We start from the raw sequence: 13,840 nt of genomic DNA on the forward strand, positions 1-13,840 counted from the left end.
GCTTCCAGGAGTTTTGCAATATACTGGAGGAGGGAGGAAATAAAGCATTGCCAACAAGTCACAGGTATACAATATGAGAGAAAGTGAAAATGTTGCCAAAAGGGAGTGATAATGGTTTTGTATCCGTAATTCATTCATCTTGAGAGATGCAAGATTATGTTACGTAGTGGCATTGCTGTATCCAGATTCATTAATAAGTCCTACAGAGTATTTTCTGCATTCATAAGTTGGGATAGTGTATAAAACGCAGAGCCACTTTGTAAGTTACTGACTCACACTTTCCTGACAGTGCTGAATGCTCTCGCGGTTTGAAGTTCAATTTCATACCAGTGGTAAGACAGGGTGAAAGTCTGAGTGACAGCTCAATCATCATTGCATGGGCCAATCAGAAAGACTAGGATTAATCACACTGGTGTTGAAAGAAGAAAGAATAAAAGAGCAGATACACTTCCCACTTGATCATTAGTTTGGTAACACAAAGGGTGATGGAAGCTTGAAGGAGACACAGATAAAAGTGGTAGTAATAAAATTGGCACAGATGAAATATGGGACTTAGAATAGGGACGCGAGAATTGGGAGAGTTCAGAAGGAATAGCAATTAAACAAGGGGGGGGAGAGAGAGAGTTTGTGAGCCTGAGTATGTTACAGAACATTTGGCATAGACATGGCAAGTGAAGGAAAAAAGGATGGTGAGAAACCAAAAATAAGGTCAACAAAGAAACAGTGTTGCCTTGTAATAAAAGAAGAAGAAAGAAAAATCAATTTGGAAAATGGCAGATTATTGGAGGAGGGGTTATTGTAGGACAGAGAATGAATCCTAAGATTTTAAACAGGGAAGTTCAACATATGAGTGAGAAAGACAGAGGGAAGTGAAGTATGGAGTGGCCAAGAGAAATTACAGTGGTATCTAATCTGAATTAGAAACACATCTTTCATTGCCACTGAGCATAAATTCTTAGAAGATTTCTTTCTACATATAATCTCACATTTTCCTATTAAAGGAGAAGTGCAAATGTAATTAATCATAGAAAACACTGTGACTTTCCCTCCCTTCACCCCAACCATGAGAAAACCTGTGGGATATCCCTGAGGCTTCCAAGACATATCTACATGATTTTTATGCTGCAACAACAATTCTGAAATGTGCGATCTCTTCTTTGGCTTTGAGAGCTGGGTTGTGTCAAGACTGTGCAATCAGGAATGCTTCCTGGAACAGCTGCTTTTCAGACCCTTGGGGTGGGACTCCAGGAAGAAGTTACATGCATTGTCCCTGTCTTTACTGCCTTTCAGGATAAACTACATTGGGTCAGAGAAGGTATAATGGACACGTGCTCTTCCTCAGTCTGGCATCATGACTTTTCACTCAACCCCAATTCACCCAAACCCACAAGTCCAGTCATGAGGCTCCATGAGAGCACTCAAGAAGTAGCAGGGCAGGTGGGCTGATGGCCTCAGAAAGCCTCGAGGCCAGCAGGAGGCCCAGGGAAGTGCTCAGAGGACAGCTGTGCTGGGCTGCAATGGCACTGGTGAAGAAGCCGAGCTGAGACCTTTACCAATCTCAATGTTTCACTGCAGCACTTTACAAAACAGTGAGCAGATGGCAGGCATTTCACAGTAATGTATTTGGAAATTGTCAGAAACAGGGCAATGCTAATATTTTGACAACCTAACAAGTACATGTAGATGCTTGAAAGCCTTTATTTTTATTCATTTAATTTTTAATAGTGCCCAAAAAAGTTACTTTCTTCAAGCTCTGTGTACTTTCTAGTAACAAAAACTACTGAAGTGAGTCTGCACCACACCCACAAATAAGCAGTTAGTGGCTCTCTCCAGGTCTGGGGTAGTAAGAGATACTCTCAAAACAATGTAGTCAGTGCTGTGAAAAGCAGCTGGAACTGTGAATAACTCATTCTGAATACTCCTTCCCATCCAAGCTATATACATGTACTATATAATCTAGAATCTGGAAAAAAACAACGTGTCAACCAAGCACCACATGAGATGGAGGACCTGATACGAGGTGATGAACATCTCCAAGAAGCACAGAAAGAAAGTGCATGCTCAAAAACATAAAGCAGGCGTTTGCCTTGCACAGGCTGTTAACATCTCATGGCCAGCCAAAGGTCTGTGAAAGCTGATTGCTCGTTTGCCTATCGATCTGAAACTCTGCCTTCAAATTGCTTCTAGCTTTTCTTAATTGCTATCTTCCTGTAACTGCTTGACAGTTTGACAGAGACTGCATTTCTGAGTAATTTGTCCTTTTTGTTTAGTTAGAATGAGGCTTAGGGTGTGGTTAATAAAGGGAAATTGGGAAGGAATATTTTGCATTGGAACATGGGTGCACAGTGACACAGAAGGGGATTATTAATTAGCACAAATAACTGGCATCACTTCTTAGTGGCAGCACCTTATGGTTGTGCCCATGAAATTGAAATCCTAAAATTTAATCTCACAGAAAAAGAACCTGGATTTCACGGTGGTCTTGAACCTAGTGGAAGAAAAAAGATTTAAATCTGCACCACATTCTTTTATGGTATCAGCAGGGCAAGCATAGAAGACAAAAGGGATGGGGAGATCCAAGACTGAACTGCAAGCAAAGGATAAAGCACTTGGCTCCCTTTCAGTCTCTTTTATTTTACTGTGGGGATCTAGTTATTGTCTCACTGATCCACTGAAGTGATTGGTATCTTACATTAACAAGATTTCAGCCTGCCACTTCCATGAAAACTTGTGCCTGCAAATGTCCAGTTGGGTGTCCTAATCAAAGACGGAGTACTATACTCAGGGTTTCTTGGTTTACTCTTCATTTGATTAACGTGTACATCTGGACTGAAAAGTCGTACAGAAATATTGTGCTTAAAGCACAGGAGGCTTAGCAGGCATCAGCACCAGAAGTGAAAGACTGCTAATTGAGCTCTTCCCAATAACTTATTGATTTTAATCAAGTCTCCCTAAAGAAGCGTGCCAGCAGCAACATTGACAGCTATCTACATGAAGAAACAACAATAGGTAATGGAGCAAGAGTGTTGGGAGAAATATTAAAGACACTGCTTTTCACAGAACTGATCTGAATCCAAATTCTGAACAGTATTTGTCCAAATATATATATGACAAGAAGACACCTTAAATTACAAGAAGGAGAATCACATTTTTCAAATTGCTATCATTTGAAGCATTTTGTTCTGTTAAAAATAAGCAAAGCTCAAGGGAAAGCCATTAATAAATGTCCATATATTGGGGTTAATAAAAAGCTCTCATTGAAAACTAAGCTATCAGTTTTCGTTTAGACAGAGGGCATTAACATAAGAATGCTAAAGAGTTTTTTTGATCAAATATATCACCTCAGATAAGGGAAAGCTACACAGAACCATTATCCTGATTGACATGATAAGATAATATGTATTGGTCAAAAATGAACACTTCCAGAAAGTCCTGTTTCATACACAGAAATAAAACATTATGGCAAGTTTTGGCTGTTACAGTGTTGAATTGCTATTCATTTTAAATAAACCTTTGACAACTATAGGAGTATTTTGCTGTGCGTATTTCCAGTATGTGATGAACTAAGGAGCCTGCAGTTTAGATACTTGATGGCTGGTGGTATAAAAAGAAAAATATTGTATGCAAGAGACTCTCTAAGAGCATAGCCTTGAAGCACTACGCTGGATTTTAGAGCTGACACATCTTTGCCTTTATACCTGGATCTGTGACTATGATATGTTCAAATATGCTCTTTTGTCTCAGATCAAATGATCTAAATTGCCTTCAACTGAGTTACTGGAGAAACTGTCACTGTCGTCTTGGGAATTTTTCCCATCCTGGAACAAAGGACAGGTTTTTTTAAAGCCACTGCCATCTTGACTGTTGGGTTGAATTGTTGTTTCCTGGAAATCCCTACGGATTCATTTCGATATTATAATTCTTTTAGGGAGTTACAATTCAGTTTTTTCCTAGTAGAACTGGGAAGCTGACCAAGTCTCTACAGATACTGCTCTGAATGTATTGCACACAAAAGCCTATTGGTTTTATAAAGTTGGGGATCTTCTCCAAGAGCTGACGGATAGGAAAATCCAAATATTGGAAATGTCAAAGGAATCTTTTTAGTATTTTTATCAGTAGTAGTGACTACACTTTTTAAGTGGACTGACTCAGTCTCGTCAGCCTCTGCAAGTTTTCTTGAGATCACAGCACTGCCCAGAGTCTTTCCTGTCTCTGTGACTTCTATCCTTGTCATATCTCCTACACCAGCAATTGCTTTCCCAAAAATGTCTTCCTGTGAATCAGTTAGGAAACTTGGATCAAGTTTATGGCTAAAGAGGTAATTTGCTGGTTTTTCATTAAGGTTGTCTTCACTCAAGTAGCAAAACAAAATAACTTTGCAAAATGGTATTGCTATCCTCTCAGTAACCATTGAAGTCTAAGTGTCCACCGGCTGTAGTCCAAAATTTCCTCATCACGGCTGTCTTCACAGCAAGTCTATGTTCTAAATTGCCGCATTATGTATTCAGTGCAAAGCATATTCATGGTTATCCTGATCATGTGTTCGGATTACAAAGGATGCGTCCTTGCCATGCTTGGATTACTTCAATTTACCAGTGAATTTACCTAATTCAAGCTTTTGCATATATAACCTGCAAGTATATAACCATAACCTGCAAGAGCAGGCTGCCTGTCGCTGGTCAAGATGACCATTATTCAACATTTCCAAGTTGTTACTGCACATAATCTTATGCTCTGTTACAACCAGATGCTCAGCAACCTGAAACACAGGTGCCAGGGCAAAGGCGCAGCCGAGGCTCGCGGTGGGGCTGGAGCTGGGGCCGAGCAGCTGCTCTCAGCTCCTGGCTCCTGCTGCAGTCCAGATCCAGCCGAGTCGGGGGGCGATGCTGATCCACTTAACATCCTAATTCTGCGTAAAGCAGCATTTCTCATCGCCTGCTAAGTTTCTTTACCAGTTTGGGAGAGAAACTCATGATCTGGCATATCATCCTTCAGTGGCTGAAAACCCAATTTTGCTGCAGTACCTGCCAGGGGTTCCTCAGCAATTCAGGCAATGAGATGATAGACCCAAAGACCCTATTTACTGGCTCTTATCTAATGTGGATAGCCAGGAAGGAAGATATAGTTGTTCCCTGTCTGTTAAATAGTCTGAGATCAATCAGCTTTGTCACAAAAAGCAAAACCTCTCCACTTAGGTCTTGGGGACCACTAAGATAAAGGTTTTAAGTATCAACAATTATAATAGTAACTGGTTATATATTATTTTATGTTAGTATAAATGAATAATACTTGTTACATAACAGTTTAAACATTTTAGTAAAGCATTACTGCTCTTTGTTACTGTCCTGGCTCGGTTTTATTGCTGCTCCAAATTTAATTGTAATACCGAACTAAATTTTAAAAGCTTTCCATCTGCTAAGAAAACCTGGCATGGGAGTACATCTCATGACACTCTCGCCTCCTTCTCTCTTTCCCAAAATTCTCAACATCTCCACATTATCCCAGCCCTTCACTCCTTGCATTTACTGTCATACTACAGAAGCGAAGATGTGTCAGCACACAGGTCAGGATTTAACCATCATTTTCTGAGTCACTAGCCCTGAAGAACACTTTCTCATATGAAAGCCGTGCTGATTTGTGTCTGCAACTGCAGTCCCTCACCTCTCATTATACCGCCGCAAGGGCCACATTTACAAAAGTAAAGCAAGTTAGCGTTAGGGAGGATCAGTGTCAAGCAAAGTGTGTGGCTTATCACATCCACTCATGCCAGCCAGCAAAACCAGCAGCGGCGACAGCAGCAGCACAGGCTATGATTGATTCATGAGGTTCAGTCTACACAGGAGGAAGGTGTTTCCTAAGCAGACACCATTCCTAGACTCACCAAATGCACTTTTTACAGATATAGGCGAATATAAACTGTAATTGAACCAGTACTAAGGAAGGGAAAATATTGAATGGGGCTGTAAGGCTGAAACAGGATTAGGCAGAACTGTAAAGAACACTTGGGAATTCTTTCTTCCACAAAAAAAAATGTTTATGTCATCTAGACACTAAGTAGATTTCTATGAGAAAAGCTGTTACATTATCTGAGTAAACATGTCAGTCAAGAACAACAACCAGCAATTTACAAAAATGATGCTCGATTATTTAACACTCAAAGAGTAAGGTTGCATGGGAAGAAGTGTTTTTATTTACACACTGCATCTAGAACAGGTTTAGGCTGAGATGGAATAACCATAACAAATATTAAGGGTTTTGTTAACTCAGCAAAACTCCCCAGGCCTAGTACTGCCTTTTAAAGTATGTTTGGCTGTAGTTTCGCTATGTGGCTCATCGACACATTCAACTCCTCACTCCGTGTATCTTCCAAAGGATCTTCCAAAGAGCAAGAGGTCTTCTAAAGAGAAAAGAGAGATTCCCCCTTTTCTAGGGGAATAAGGCAAATCCCTAAAGTGAGCTGGGCTCTAGCATCACAGACTCTTGACAACTCCTATTTATTTCACTGTGCTCAGCACATCACCTGATTAGGCTACAAATCGTTAAATATAGCTGCGTACAAAAGGAAATGATGGAATTACACATTGCTCCCCAGTTATTGAGATTTTCATTACTGCAGGCTAATTTTCTCATTGTACTTTCATGGGGTTTCTCCTAACTTAACATTCTTTTAAGGTAGCCTGTGTTGAGGGAATTATCTTGTTTTTCAAAGCAAATTTCAGCTGATTACTAAGTATTTACATACTGTAATTTGAATGTCTAATTATACAATTAGTGTAAATACATGTAATATGGTTTATTTTTCACAAAAGCTGATAAGGTACATTGCTTTTTGCATTCCAGTGTTACGAGATTTTCATTGCTTGTAATATACAATCCAAAAATTCATGTTAAAAGCTTCTGGTAAAAGCTGCTTATTCATCAGTTAACACTTTCCAAATGATTTGAAACACACTTCACACCACAGACAAAAAAAAAGACATCTGTCTTATTGCTAAAGACTAGAACTCCCAACACCACCTTTCATTCCTAAATTTAAGAGTTGCCTTAAGCTTCTATATTTTTTCCTTGCAGGGCTTCATGGTAAGTTTCCTTCCACCTTAAACCACCCAGCACTGCACGAAAATTCACCTGTTGACTCCCTTAATACATCACTGCTGGCCTAAGAGACATTTTCCTGTAACTTGTATTGACATTTACGATGACACCCTTGATGAAATAAGGAAAAGAGCACTTGGGAAGATGAACCCAGAAGATGCCCCTCAAGTTTTAGAGCTGCTTCCTTTTTAAGCAGCTATAGATAATAACTTCCTAATTAGAGGGTGGGAAAGTGCTTCTTTAGTCTCGGTTGCTGAAGCAATAATGCATAGGCACCGAGCTGCAGAAAACTGCCAGCCACCTTTGCTCCTCCTCAAAAATCTATAATATGTTTCTAGAATCAAATTTGACTAAATCTGAGGCTTGAAATATAACGATTTTTCTGTAAGTTTTAAAAAATTTCATCTAGTAGCGGAGAAAAATTTAAACCAGTGCCTTTATGAGCAGACATTTGCACTGCGGAAGGCATGCCCATTATGCGCGGCCGAGGATGCGCTATGTGGCTAGTGGGGAGTAGTGTGATGCACGTGGGGACAAATGAGTGACAGGAGTTACTGTGATGGAGGACGTGGGGACCCAGAGCAGAAACACAGAAGAAATCCTGTTTCACTGTTTCACTGCTCTTGGGCAACCTGTTGCAAGTGGACTCTTTTTTAGAAACATTTTACCCTCCAGAGATGCAGCACCTGACAGTGATTAAAACAATTATTTATATACCAAATATACAGAACACAGATTAACACCTAATTCTTTTAAATTGCTGCACAGGTTCTAAAAGACTGAAAATCAGCAGAGAGGCTTCCACAATTTCTGTAAAGCATGGACTTTTACTTCTGGTACAATATAAGTTTATGTCAGAGTGGGTTTATATTTTCAGTTTAAATATGATTTTCTCTCACCCAAGCTAGTATTGAACTCACATGTTCCATTTTTTAAATTTTTTTTTTCCAAACTTGACTTTATTTTAATTAAGCATATTGAAATCTTATTTAAACAATGTGGAAAGATCAATTATGTAAGGAACATTTCTGAATTATATGTTATAAAAAGATTTCTTTATGTATATTTCCTTAACTTAGTATTCACCTCACGGTGGAAAATTACTTCAGTTGGATATTGGATTTTAGAGCACCTTGGAAAATTGCGCCAACATTTCATGAGACTAAGTCTCATGTTGTCAACGTGAAGCTTTAACTTTAGCAGCCACTGCCATTCCCCAAATGTCTTTTACGAAAATGTCCTTCACAGAAAATAATTTTAAAAGGGCAACTATAAGAAAAGCAAAACTAAAACCAGGGACGTTGACACTGGCCTCCACAGCACTAAGAGCTATAAGCCGTGTCTTGAGATGGCCACGTGGACTGGCCTATGCTTCTAAGGTACAATAAATGAAACTCTGCAAGCACGTAGTATTATCCTAATGTATACATCAGATTTTGCTGTCCTTGATCACACTGAGAAATATCTTAACCTGAGAATAAGATAAATCTAATAAGGTACTATGAAGAGTAGGTCACCTTTTGACATTTGAAGATGTCAGATTCTGGCCTAAAGATAGCACTCCCATACATTTATTTCCTATTCTTATTGAAAAACAGGACACCATTAAATCATAGTCGAAAGACTTAGCAGTATGAAAGAATAAATCAAACCTGTGAAATGAGTATATTTGAGAAAAAATTATAAAAAGAAAAAGAATGTTTACTTTATAAATACACTGCACCACATCAGAATAATTTCAAAAATAGATTTCTTAGAATTCTGGACCTAGCAATAGAATACAGCCAAGTCATTAAAGATGTTGAACATATACTTAATTTTCAGCTTATTTTTATGCCCCCCTGGCCTCAGTGAGATTTAAGGATGTGTTTAAATTTTCTATTTAATCAAGGCCTCAGTTATGAGGATAATAATGCATTTACAGCATGTATTTTTCTACTGTAAGATGCAACTTACAAACCAAATGTGAGGAATATCATGCTTGGCAGCATTCCCTAAGGGAGTCTGGATCTATAAACACATGGATGTAATGCGTTTGTTAATGCAATTCTTCTTCCATTCTCTGACAGTTATAATATAAATAACATTTTCTCCTTAGGAAGCAATCCAAATACAATCAAACCAGTATATTAATATCCGTTAAGGTAATCTTCAACTTTGTAACTGTTTTGGAACTCCATTTTGTGAGAGACTATAAGAAACTGGACACAGACATGAGGCAGCAGCCACACATCACGTCCTGTTGCACAGACCACGAAACGCTAGGACAGCTCTGTTACACCTTGTGTTACTTTGCCGTGGAAGACAGAGGTATCTCTCTGCCAGCGTATGACAGATGCTTAGACATTATTCTTTAGCTTTAACCTTTTCTTTATTCTTTCAGTTTACTCTCAAACAGCCTTTGTGTGAGCCCTCCGCAAGTTAGGAGTCTCACCTGAAAGCCTGGACAGATGGGAAGGCAGGATGCGGCTCCTGGTCCGTACTCAGAGCCATTCTGCAGGAGAATGTATTTCTGAGAACGTGGAAGGGGGGGCCGTGTCCAGCTCAGATATGAAAGTCACATCTGCTTCCATGATCTGCCACTTCAAAGCACTTCAATCCCAAGGAAAATCTAAGTCAGGCCATCAGGTCTAGTTAAGTGAAACTGGAAAGATCTCTTGTGTATCAGCCAGAATGAATCGATTCAGTCTGTATCAAAATGAAATAACTCACAAATAAATACAGTCGCACCAGCCACTTATTCATATGTGCTGGACTAATGAGCAGACATTCAAAAGAGCATGACAAAAAAGCCAGAAATCGGCCTGGGTTCAGAGGAACACGAGGAATCCCTAAGATGGCTTTTTCAAGAAGTTGCCAGTTAATCAGGAAATACACAGAAGCATAGAATCAACAGATTGGAAAACTAAGCAAAAGACCCAGAAGTTGGAAAAAATGTGGGTTGTGAATATTTTGTTCAAATTAATATTCTGGCAGATACATTTTGAACAAGCTGTAATTTGTATAAGGCACCTTCTGTTAAATTTGTGGCACAGAATTACACGGACTGATCCAACTTGAAATCAAACCATGGATTTGCATCAGTGCATCTATTTACCCTTACTCACCCAGGCCTAAACTACTGAGGAGGAGATATTTAAAATAAGAGAATGTAGATAAACACTTAAAAATAATTTTCCTTCAAAAATAAAAGATGCATTTTATCTCTCCAAAGAAACTAAAGTAAAAGGACCTGAATAAGTCTTTGACCAATACTCATGCTCTGACAGCCTTTGTTTTATATATTAATTTTGTACAACACACAAATTCATAGCTAGCAATGAGATTGTAGGAACAGAATTAAGAGAAGGGCTAATCTCTCAGCTATGTTGTCAACATTATATTTAGAGAGCTGAAGGCAGAAGTATTAATCTGTCAAAATCAAAGCCATGGACAATGCTCACCTCTGCAGAGTGGCTGAATCAAAATTTTTCTGCCATGCATTTTATTTTTGAGTGCTTACTAAAAAGGTAAATCACATTAAAAGGGGTATGTAGCACAACAGTGACAAAATAATCTGGTAGAGAAATACAGTTGACGAATTATAACTTAAAGAAAAATGAATGACTGGCTGTTCTTGCTAGCATAATATGGAAACTAATGGGAAAACAGATCAACGCAGCATGAATTTTTAAAACAAAAAAAAACCAAGAAAATTATTTTAGCTTTAATTCAACATGTATGCATGCTACAAACATCATTCAGCTCTGATCTAATGTTTTATTTATCTCAATTTTTTGCTCCTTATGTTATTACTAGCGACGTCAGCCATACTGGTTATGTTCAATACGAACATCAATACCTAGGAATCTAAACAGGCAATTTTACTTTCCCATCAGTGATCAGATGTTGATTTTTCAAAGATATCCAAAACCGTTCTATGGCACAAATATTATTTTCTGAACATCACAAACCAGAATGGTTATTACAATCACTGATTTAGAGAGTAACGTTTTAATGCCCGCCAAGCTTTAGAGGCCACTCAGCATTAGGTGGATTGTACATGCTCTTCAGAATGATACCACTGATTTCAGCTGGGCTACCATGCCATTTTATAGGTTGATCATGTGCACAGTTTCCCTAAAGTCGTATTTTATGCATTCAGTGAGGCCATACTTTGGCAATTGGATGACACATAGTGGGCATATACCTGATCTATAATTCAAAGCAGCAAAGCACATTTCAGCTTTGATGGAAAGTGTGCTATATATCTGATTTTTGCTTCTTTTCATTCAATACAAATCACTTTGATAACTAGTACCACATTATCATGATCCAAGCAGCTTTTATATTTTGATGATCAACATAATCTGATTATTATAAGAAAACTAGAAAGAAAATGTTTCCAGGTCACTGCAGACAGTGCATTTGGATAATCCTAAAGACACCCCTGAAAGTTATACCAAACAGGTATAACAGTCTGTGTATTAACCTTGTGAAGAGTACGCTGGAAACCAGCATTGTCCAGGCTTTGGAAGAACAGTATTCATCCTTCTCTGTTGCTTATTAGAAACTAAATCATTCTACAAGTAGTAGGAATCATCCAGTCATAGAATAATTTAGGTTGGCAAAGACCAAAGGAGGTCATCTAGTCCAACCTCTTCAAAGTTAGATCCAAGGTGAGCTGGATAGCAATCTGCTTCTTGAGTGAGGTGGATCAGCCAGCTAAAATCTAAAATAAAATACTGCAGAGGGCATTGATTTTATGAAATCAATTCACAAAACCTAGAAGCACTTCCACCTAATATACATCACAAAAAGGCCTACATAACACCAGAAATAAATGCAAATACTACAGCCACATTCATCAAAATAATACAATACCAGCAAAACCATTGTATTGAAGTCTGTGAACACTTTTTCAAAACACATCAAGCACGCACAGAGCCTCTACTTTGCAGTAAATTTTTTCAGTGCATACAAACAAATATCTTGCCTATGGTAAGCCCCAGAAGGGTGGGGGTTTGTTGACTTTGCAAAGTTCCTTCAGAATGGAAGCACAACTCCAGCTGGCAAACTAGTTTATAAATATCCACACCTCTGGTAAAAGCACAATATAATCCCCAAACCAGGAAGTTCTGAACTTTTCTCTGTGGACTACAACACGGCTCCACAGTCTGTGTCAGGCTTCACAACATCAGAAAAAAAGAGCTGGATTCCAATTCTGAAAAATGCAATGAAAGTATCAAGAGGAGAAGAACCGCTCAAGATGTAAAAAGAACCATGAGGTATACATGGGTTAAATACCAGGACAAACTTGTGAACTAGGATGCCCATCCTATGCACGGGAGTGCCACAGTCCACCTGCAGTGAAAGGCACATTTCCTAAGGAGATACGCCAGAACAAGCTTGGGACCCTGGTTGGGTCGCAACAGACACAACAACAGACAAATCTCTTTACCTTCCTACAGGTATCTAAGCAAAAAATGTTTGCTGAAGCATCTTTAGTTTCTTCTTACTCTCTTCTTCAGGCTGGGTATATAAATGTAGCAAATTTCTTACAGCTGCAGATTAATATCACTCCTGCTTATAGTGATGCTGTCCAGGGAGGAATATTTTAATACGAAGAGCAGGATCTTCACATGACCTTAAGAGCTGTATTGCCACCCCATATTCGGACTCTGCAGAATTGTGTATTGCATATGCAAGCTCTGCTGGTGGTTGGCAAGACGAAGCGCTTGTCAGTTATGAACCTGCAGAGTTCAGTTTAACGGGAAAAAGACTCAGCGCTCAAACCAGGTTGCAAATGGAGAAAAAAGGCTTACATAAGGGTGTGACCATAATATTTTATAAGCTACCTGATTAGCTGAGCAGCCCCCCAAATCACCAAAGAGCAATTGCTCTTCAGACATCAGAACTAGCCACTACAACACCTCCTTGCTGAGGAAAGCCACTGGCAGAAACGGAGTTGTCCTTAGGAAGGACATAGGAAACCTCTGACCTCCTGCTAGACTATTCCTCTTTCCCTCTTTTCTCCTTCACCATCACTAATATGATTGTAAAAATCTTCAAGTAGGGAAAAGGAGCTTAGATCAATTTGATTTTAATTAATTTTATCTAAAAAACCCCTGCCAGACTTATTGAATCTGTGTTACAGTAAAACAAGATGTTCCATTTTCCAGACCATGTGATTTCTTTCTAACACACATGAAACCTTCTTCTATCTCATCAATGAGTATAAAGCAAAAACCACTTACGTAGGATATTTTGTGAAGGATATGGAGTTGCATAAATGACTTCGGAAAAAATTGCTTCACATTGTTCTGTTTGACATATAATTCTTTTTCCTCTTCATGGGTAAATTGTAAAAGTATTTCTAAACAAAGTCTTATCATGAACTCATCAGTATGCACATTCTGTGCTCACATTTAGGATCTATTTATAAAATCAATTCTGTTCTGGGCTCTGACAAACAAAACTGAAATGCAGCTGTGTGACATGTTGATAATTTTCATTAGTTCTAAAAAGCCTCAATAGAAATTACAATCTTACTTGTTATAACCAAATTATCTTAGAGAACCCACAGGAAAGGTGACTTTTCTATATTATCTTACTTGTTAATGGAAAGAAAGAAGGGGGAGGAAAGAAGTGGATAAAAATTGAAAGGAAAAAGTAAGATGAAAACAGATGTACATGCTTGAAGCCATGCTGACTGGAGAAAGTCTTCAGCATCACTGTCAGAGACAAATGTGTATTAGTTACTCTT

This window comes from Calonectris borealis, chromosome 15 (genome assembly GCF_964195595.1).
Source record: "Calonectris borealis chromosome 15, bCalBor7.hap1.2, whole genome shotgun sequence".
Lineage (NCBI taxonomy): Eukaryota > Metazoa > Chordata > Aves > Procellariiformes > Procellariidae > Calonectris > Calonectris borealis.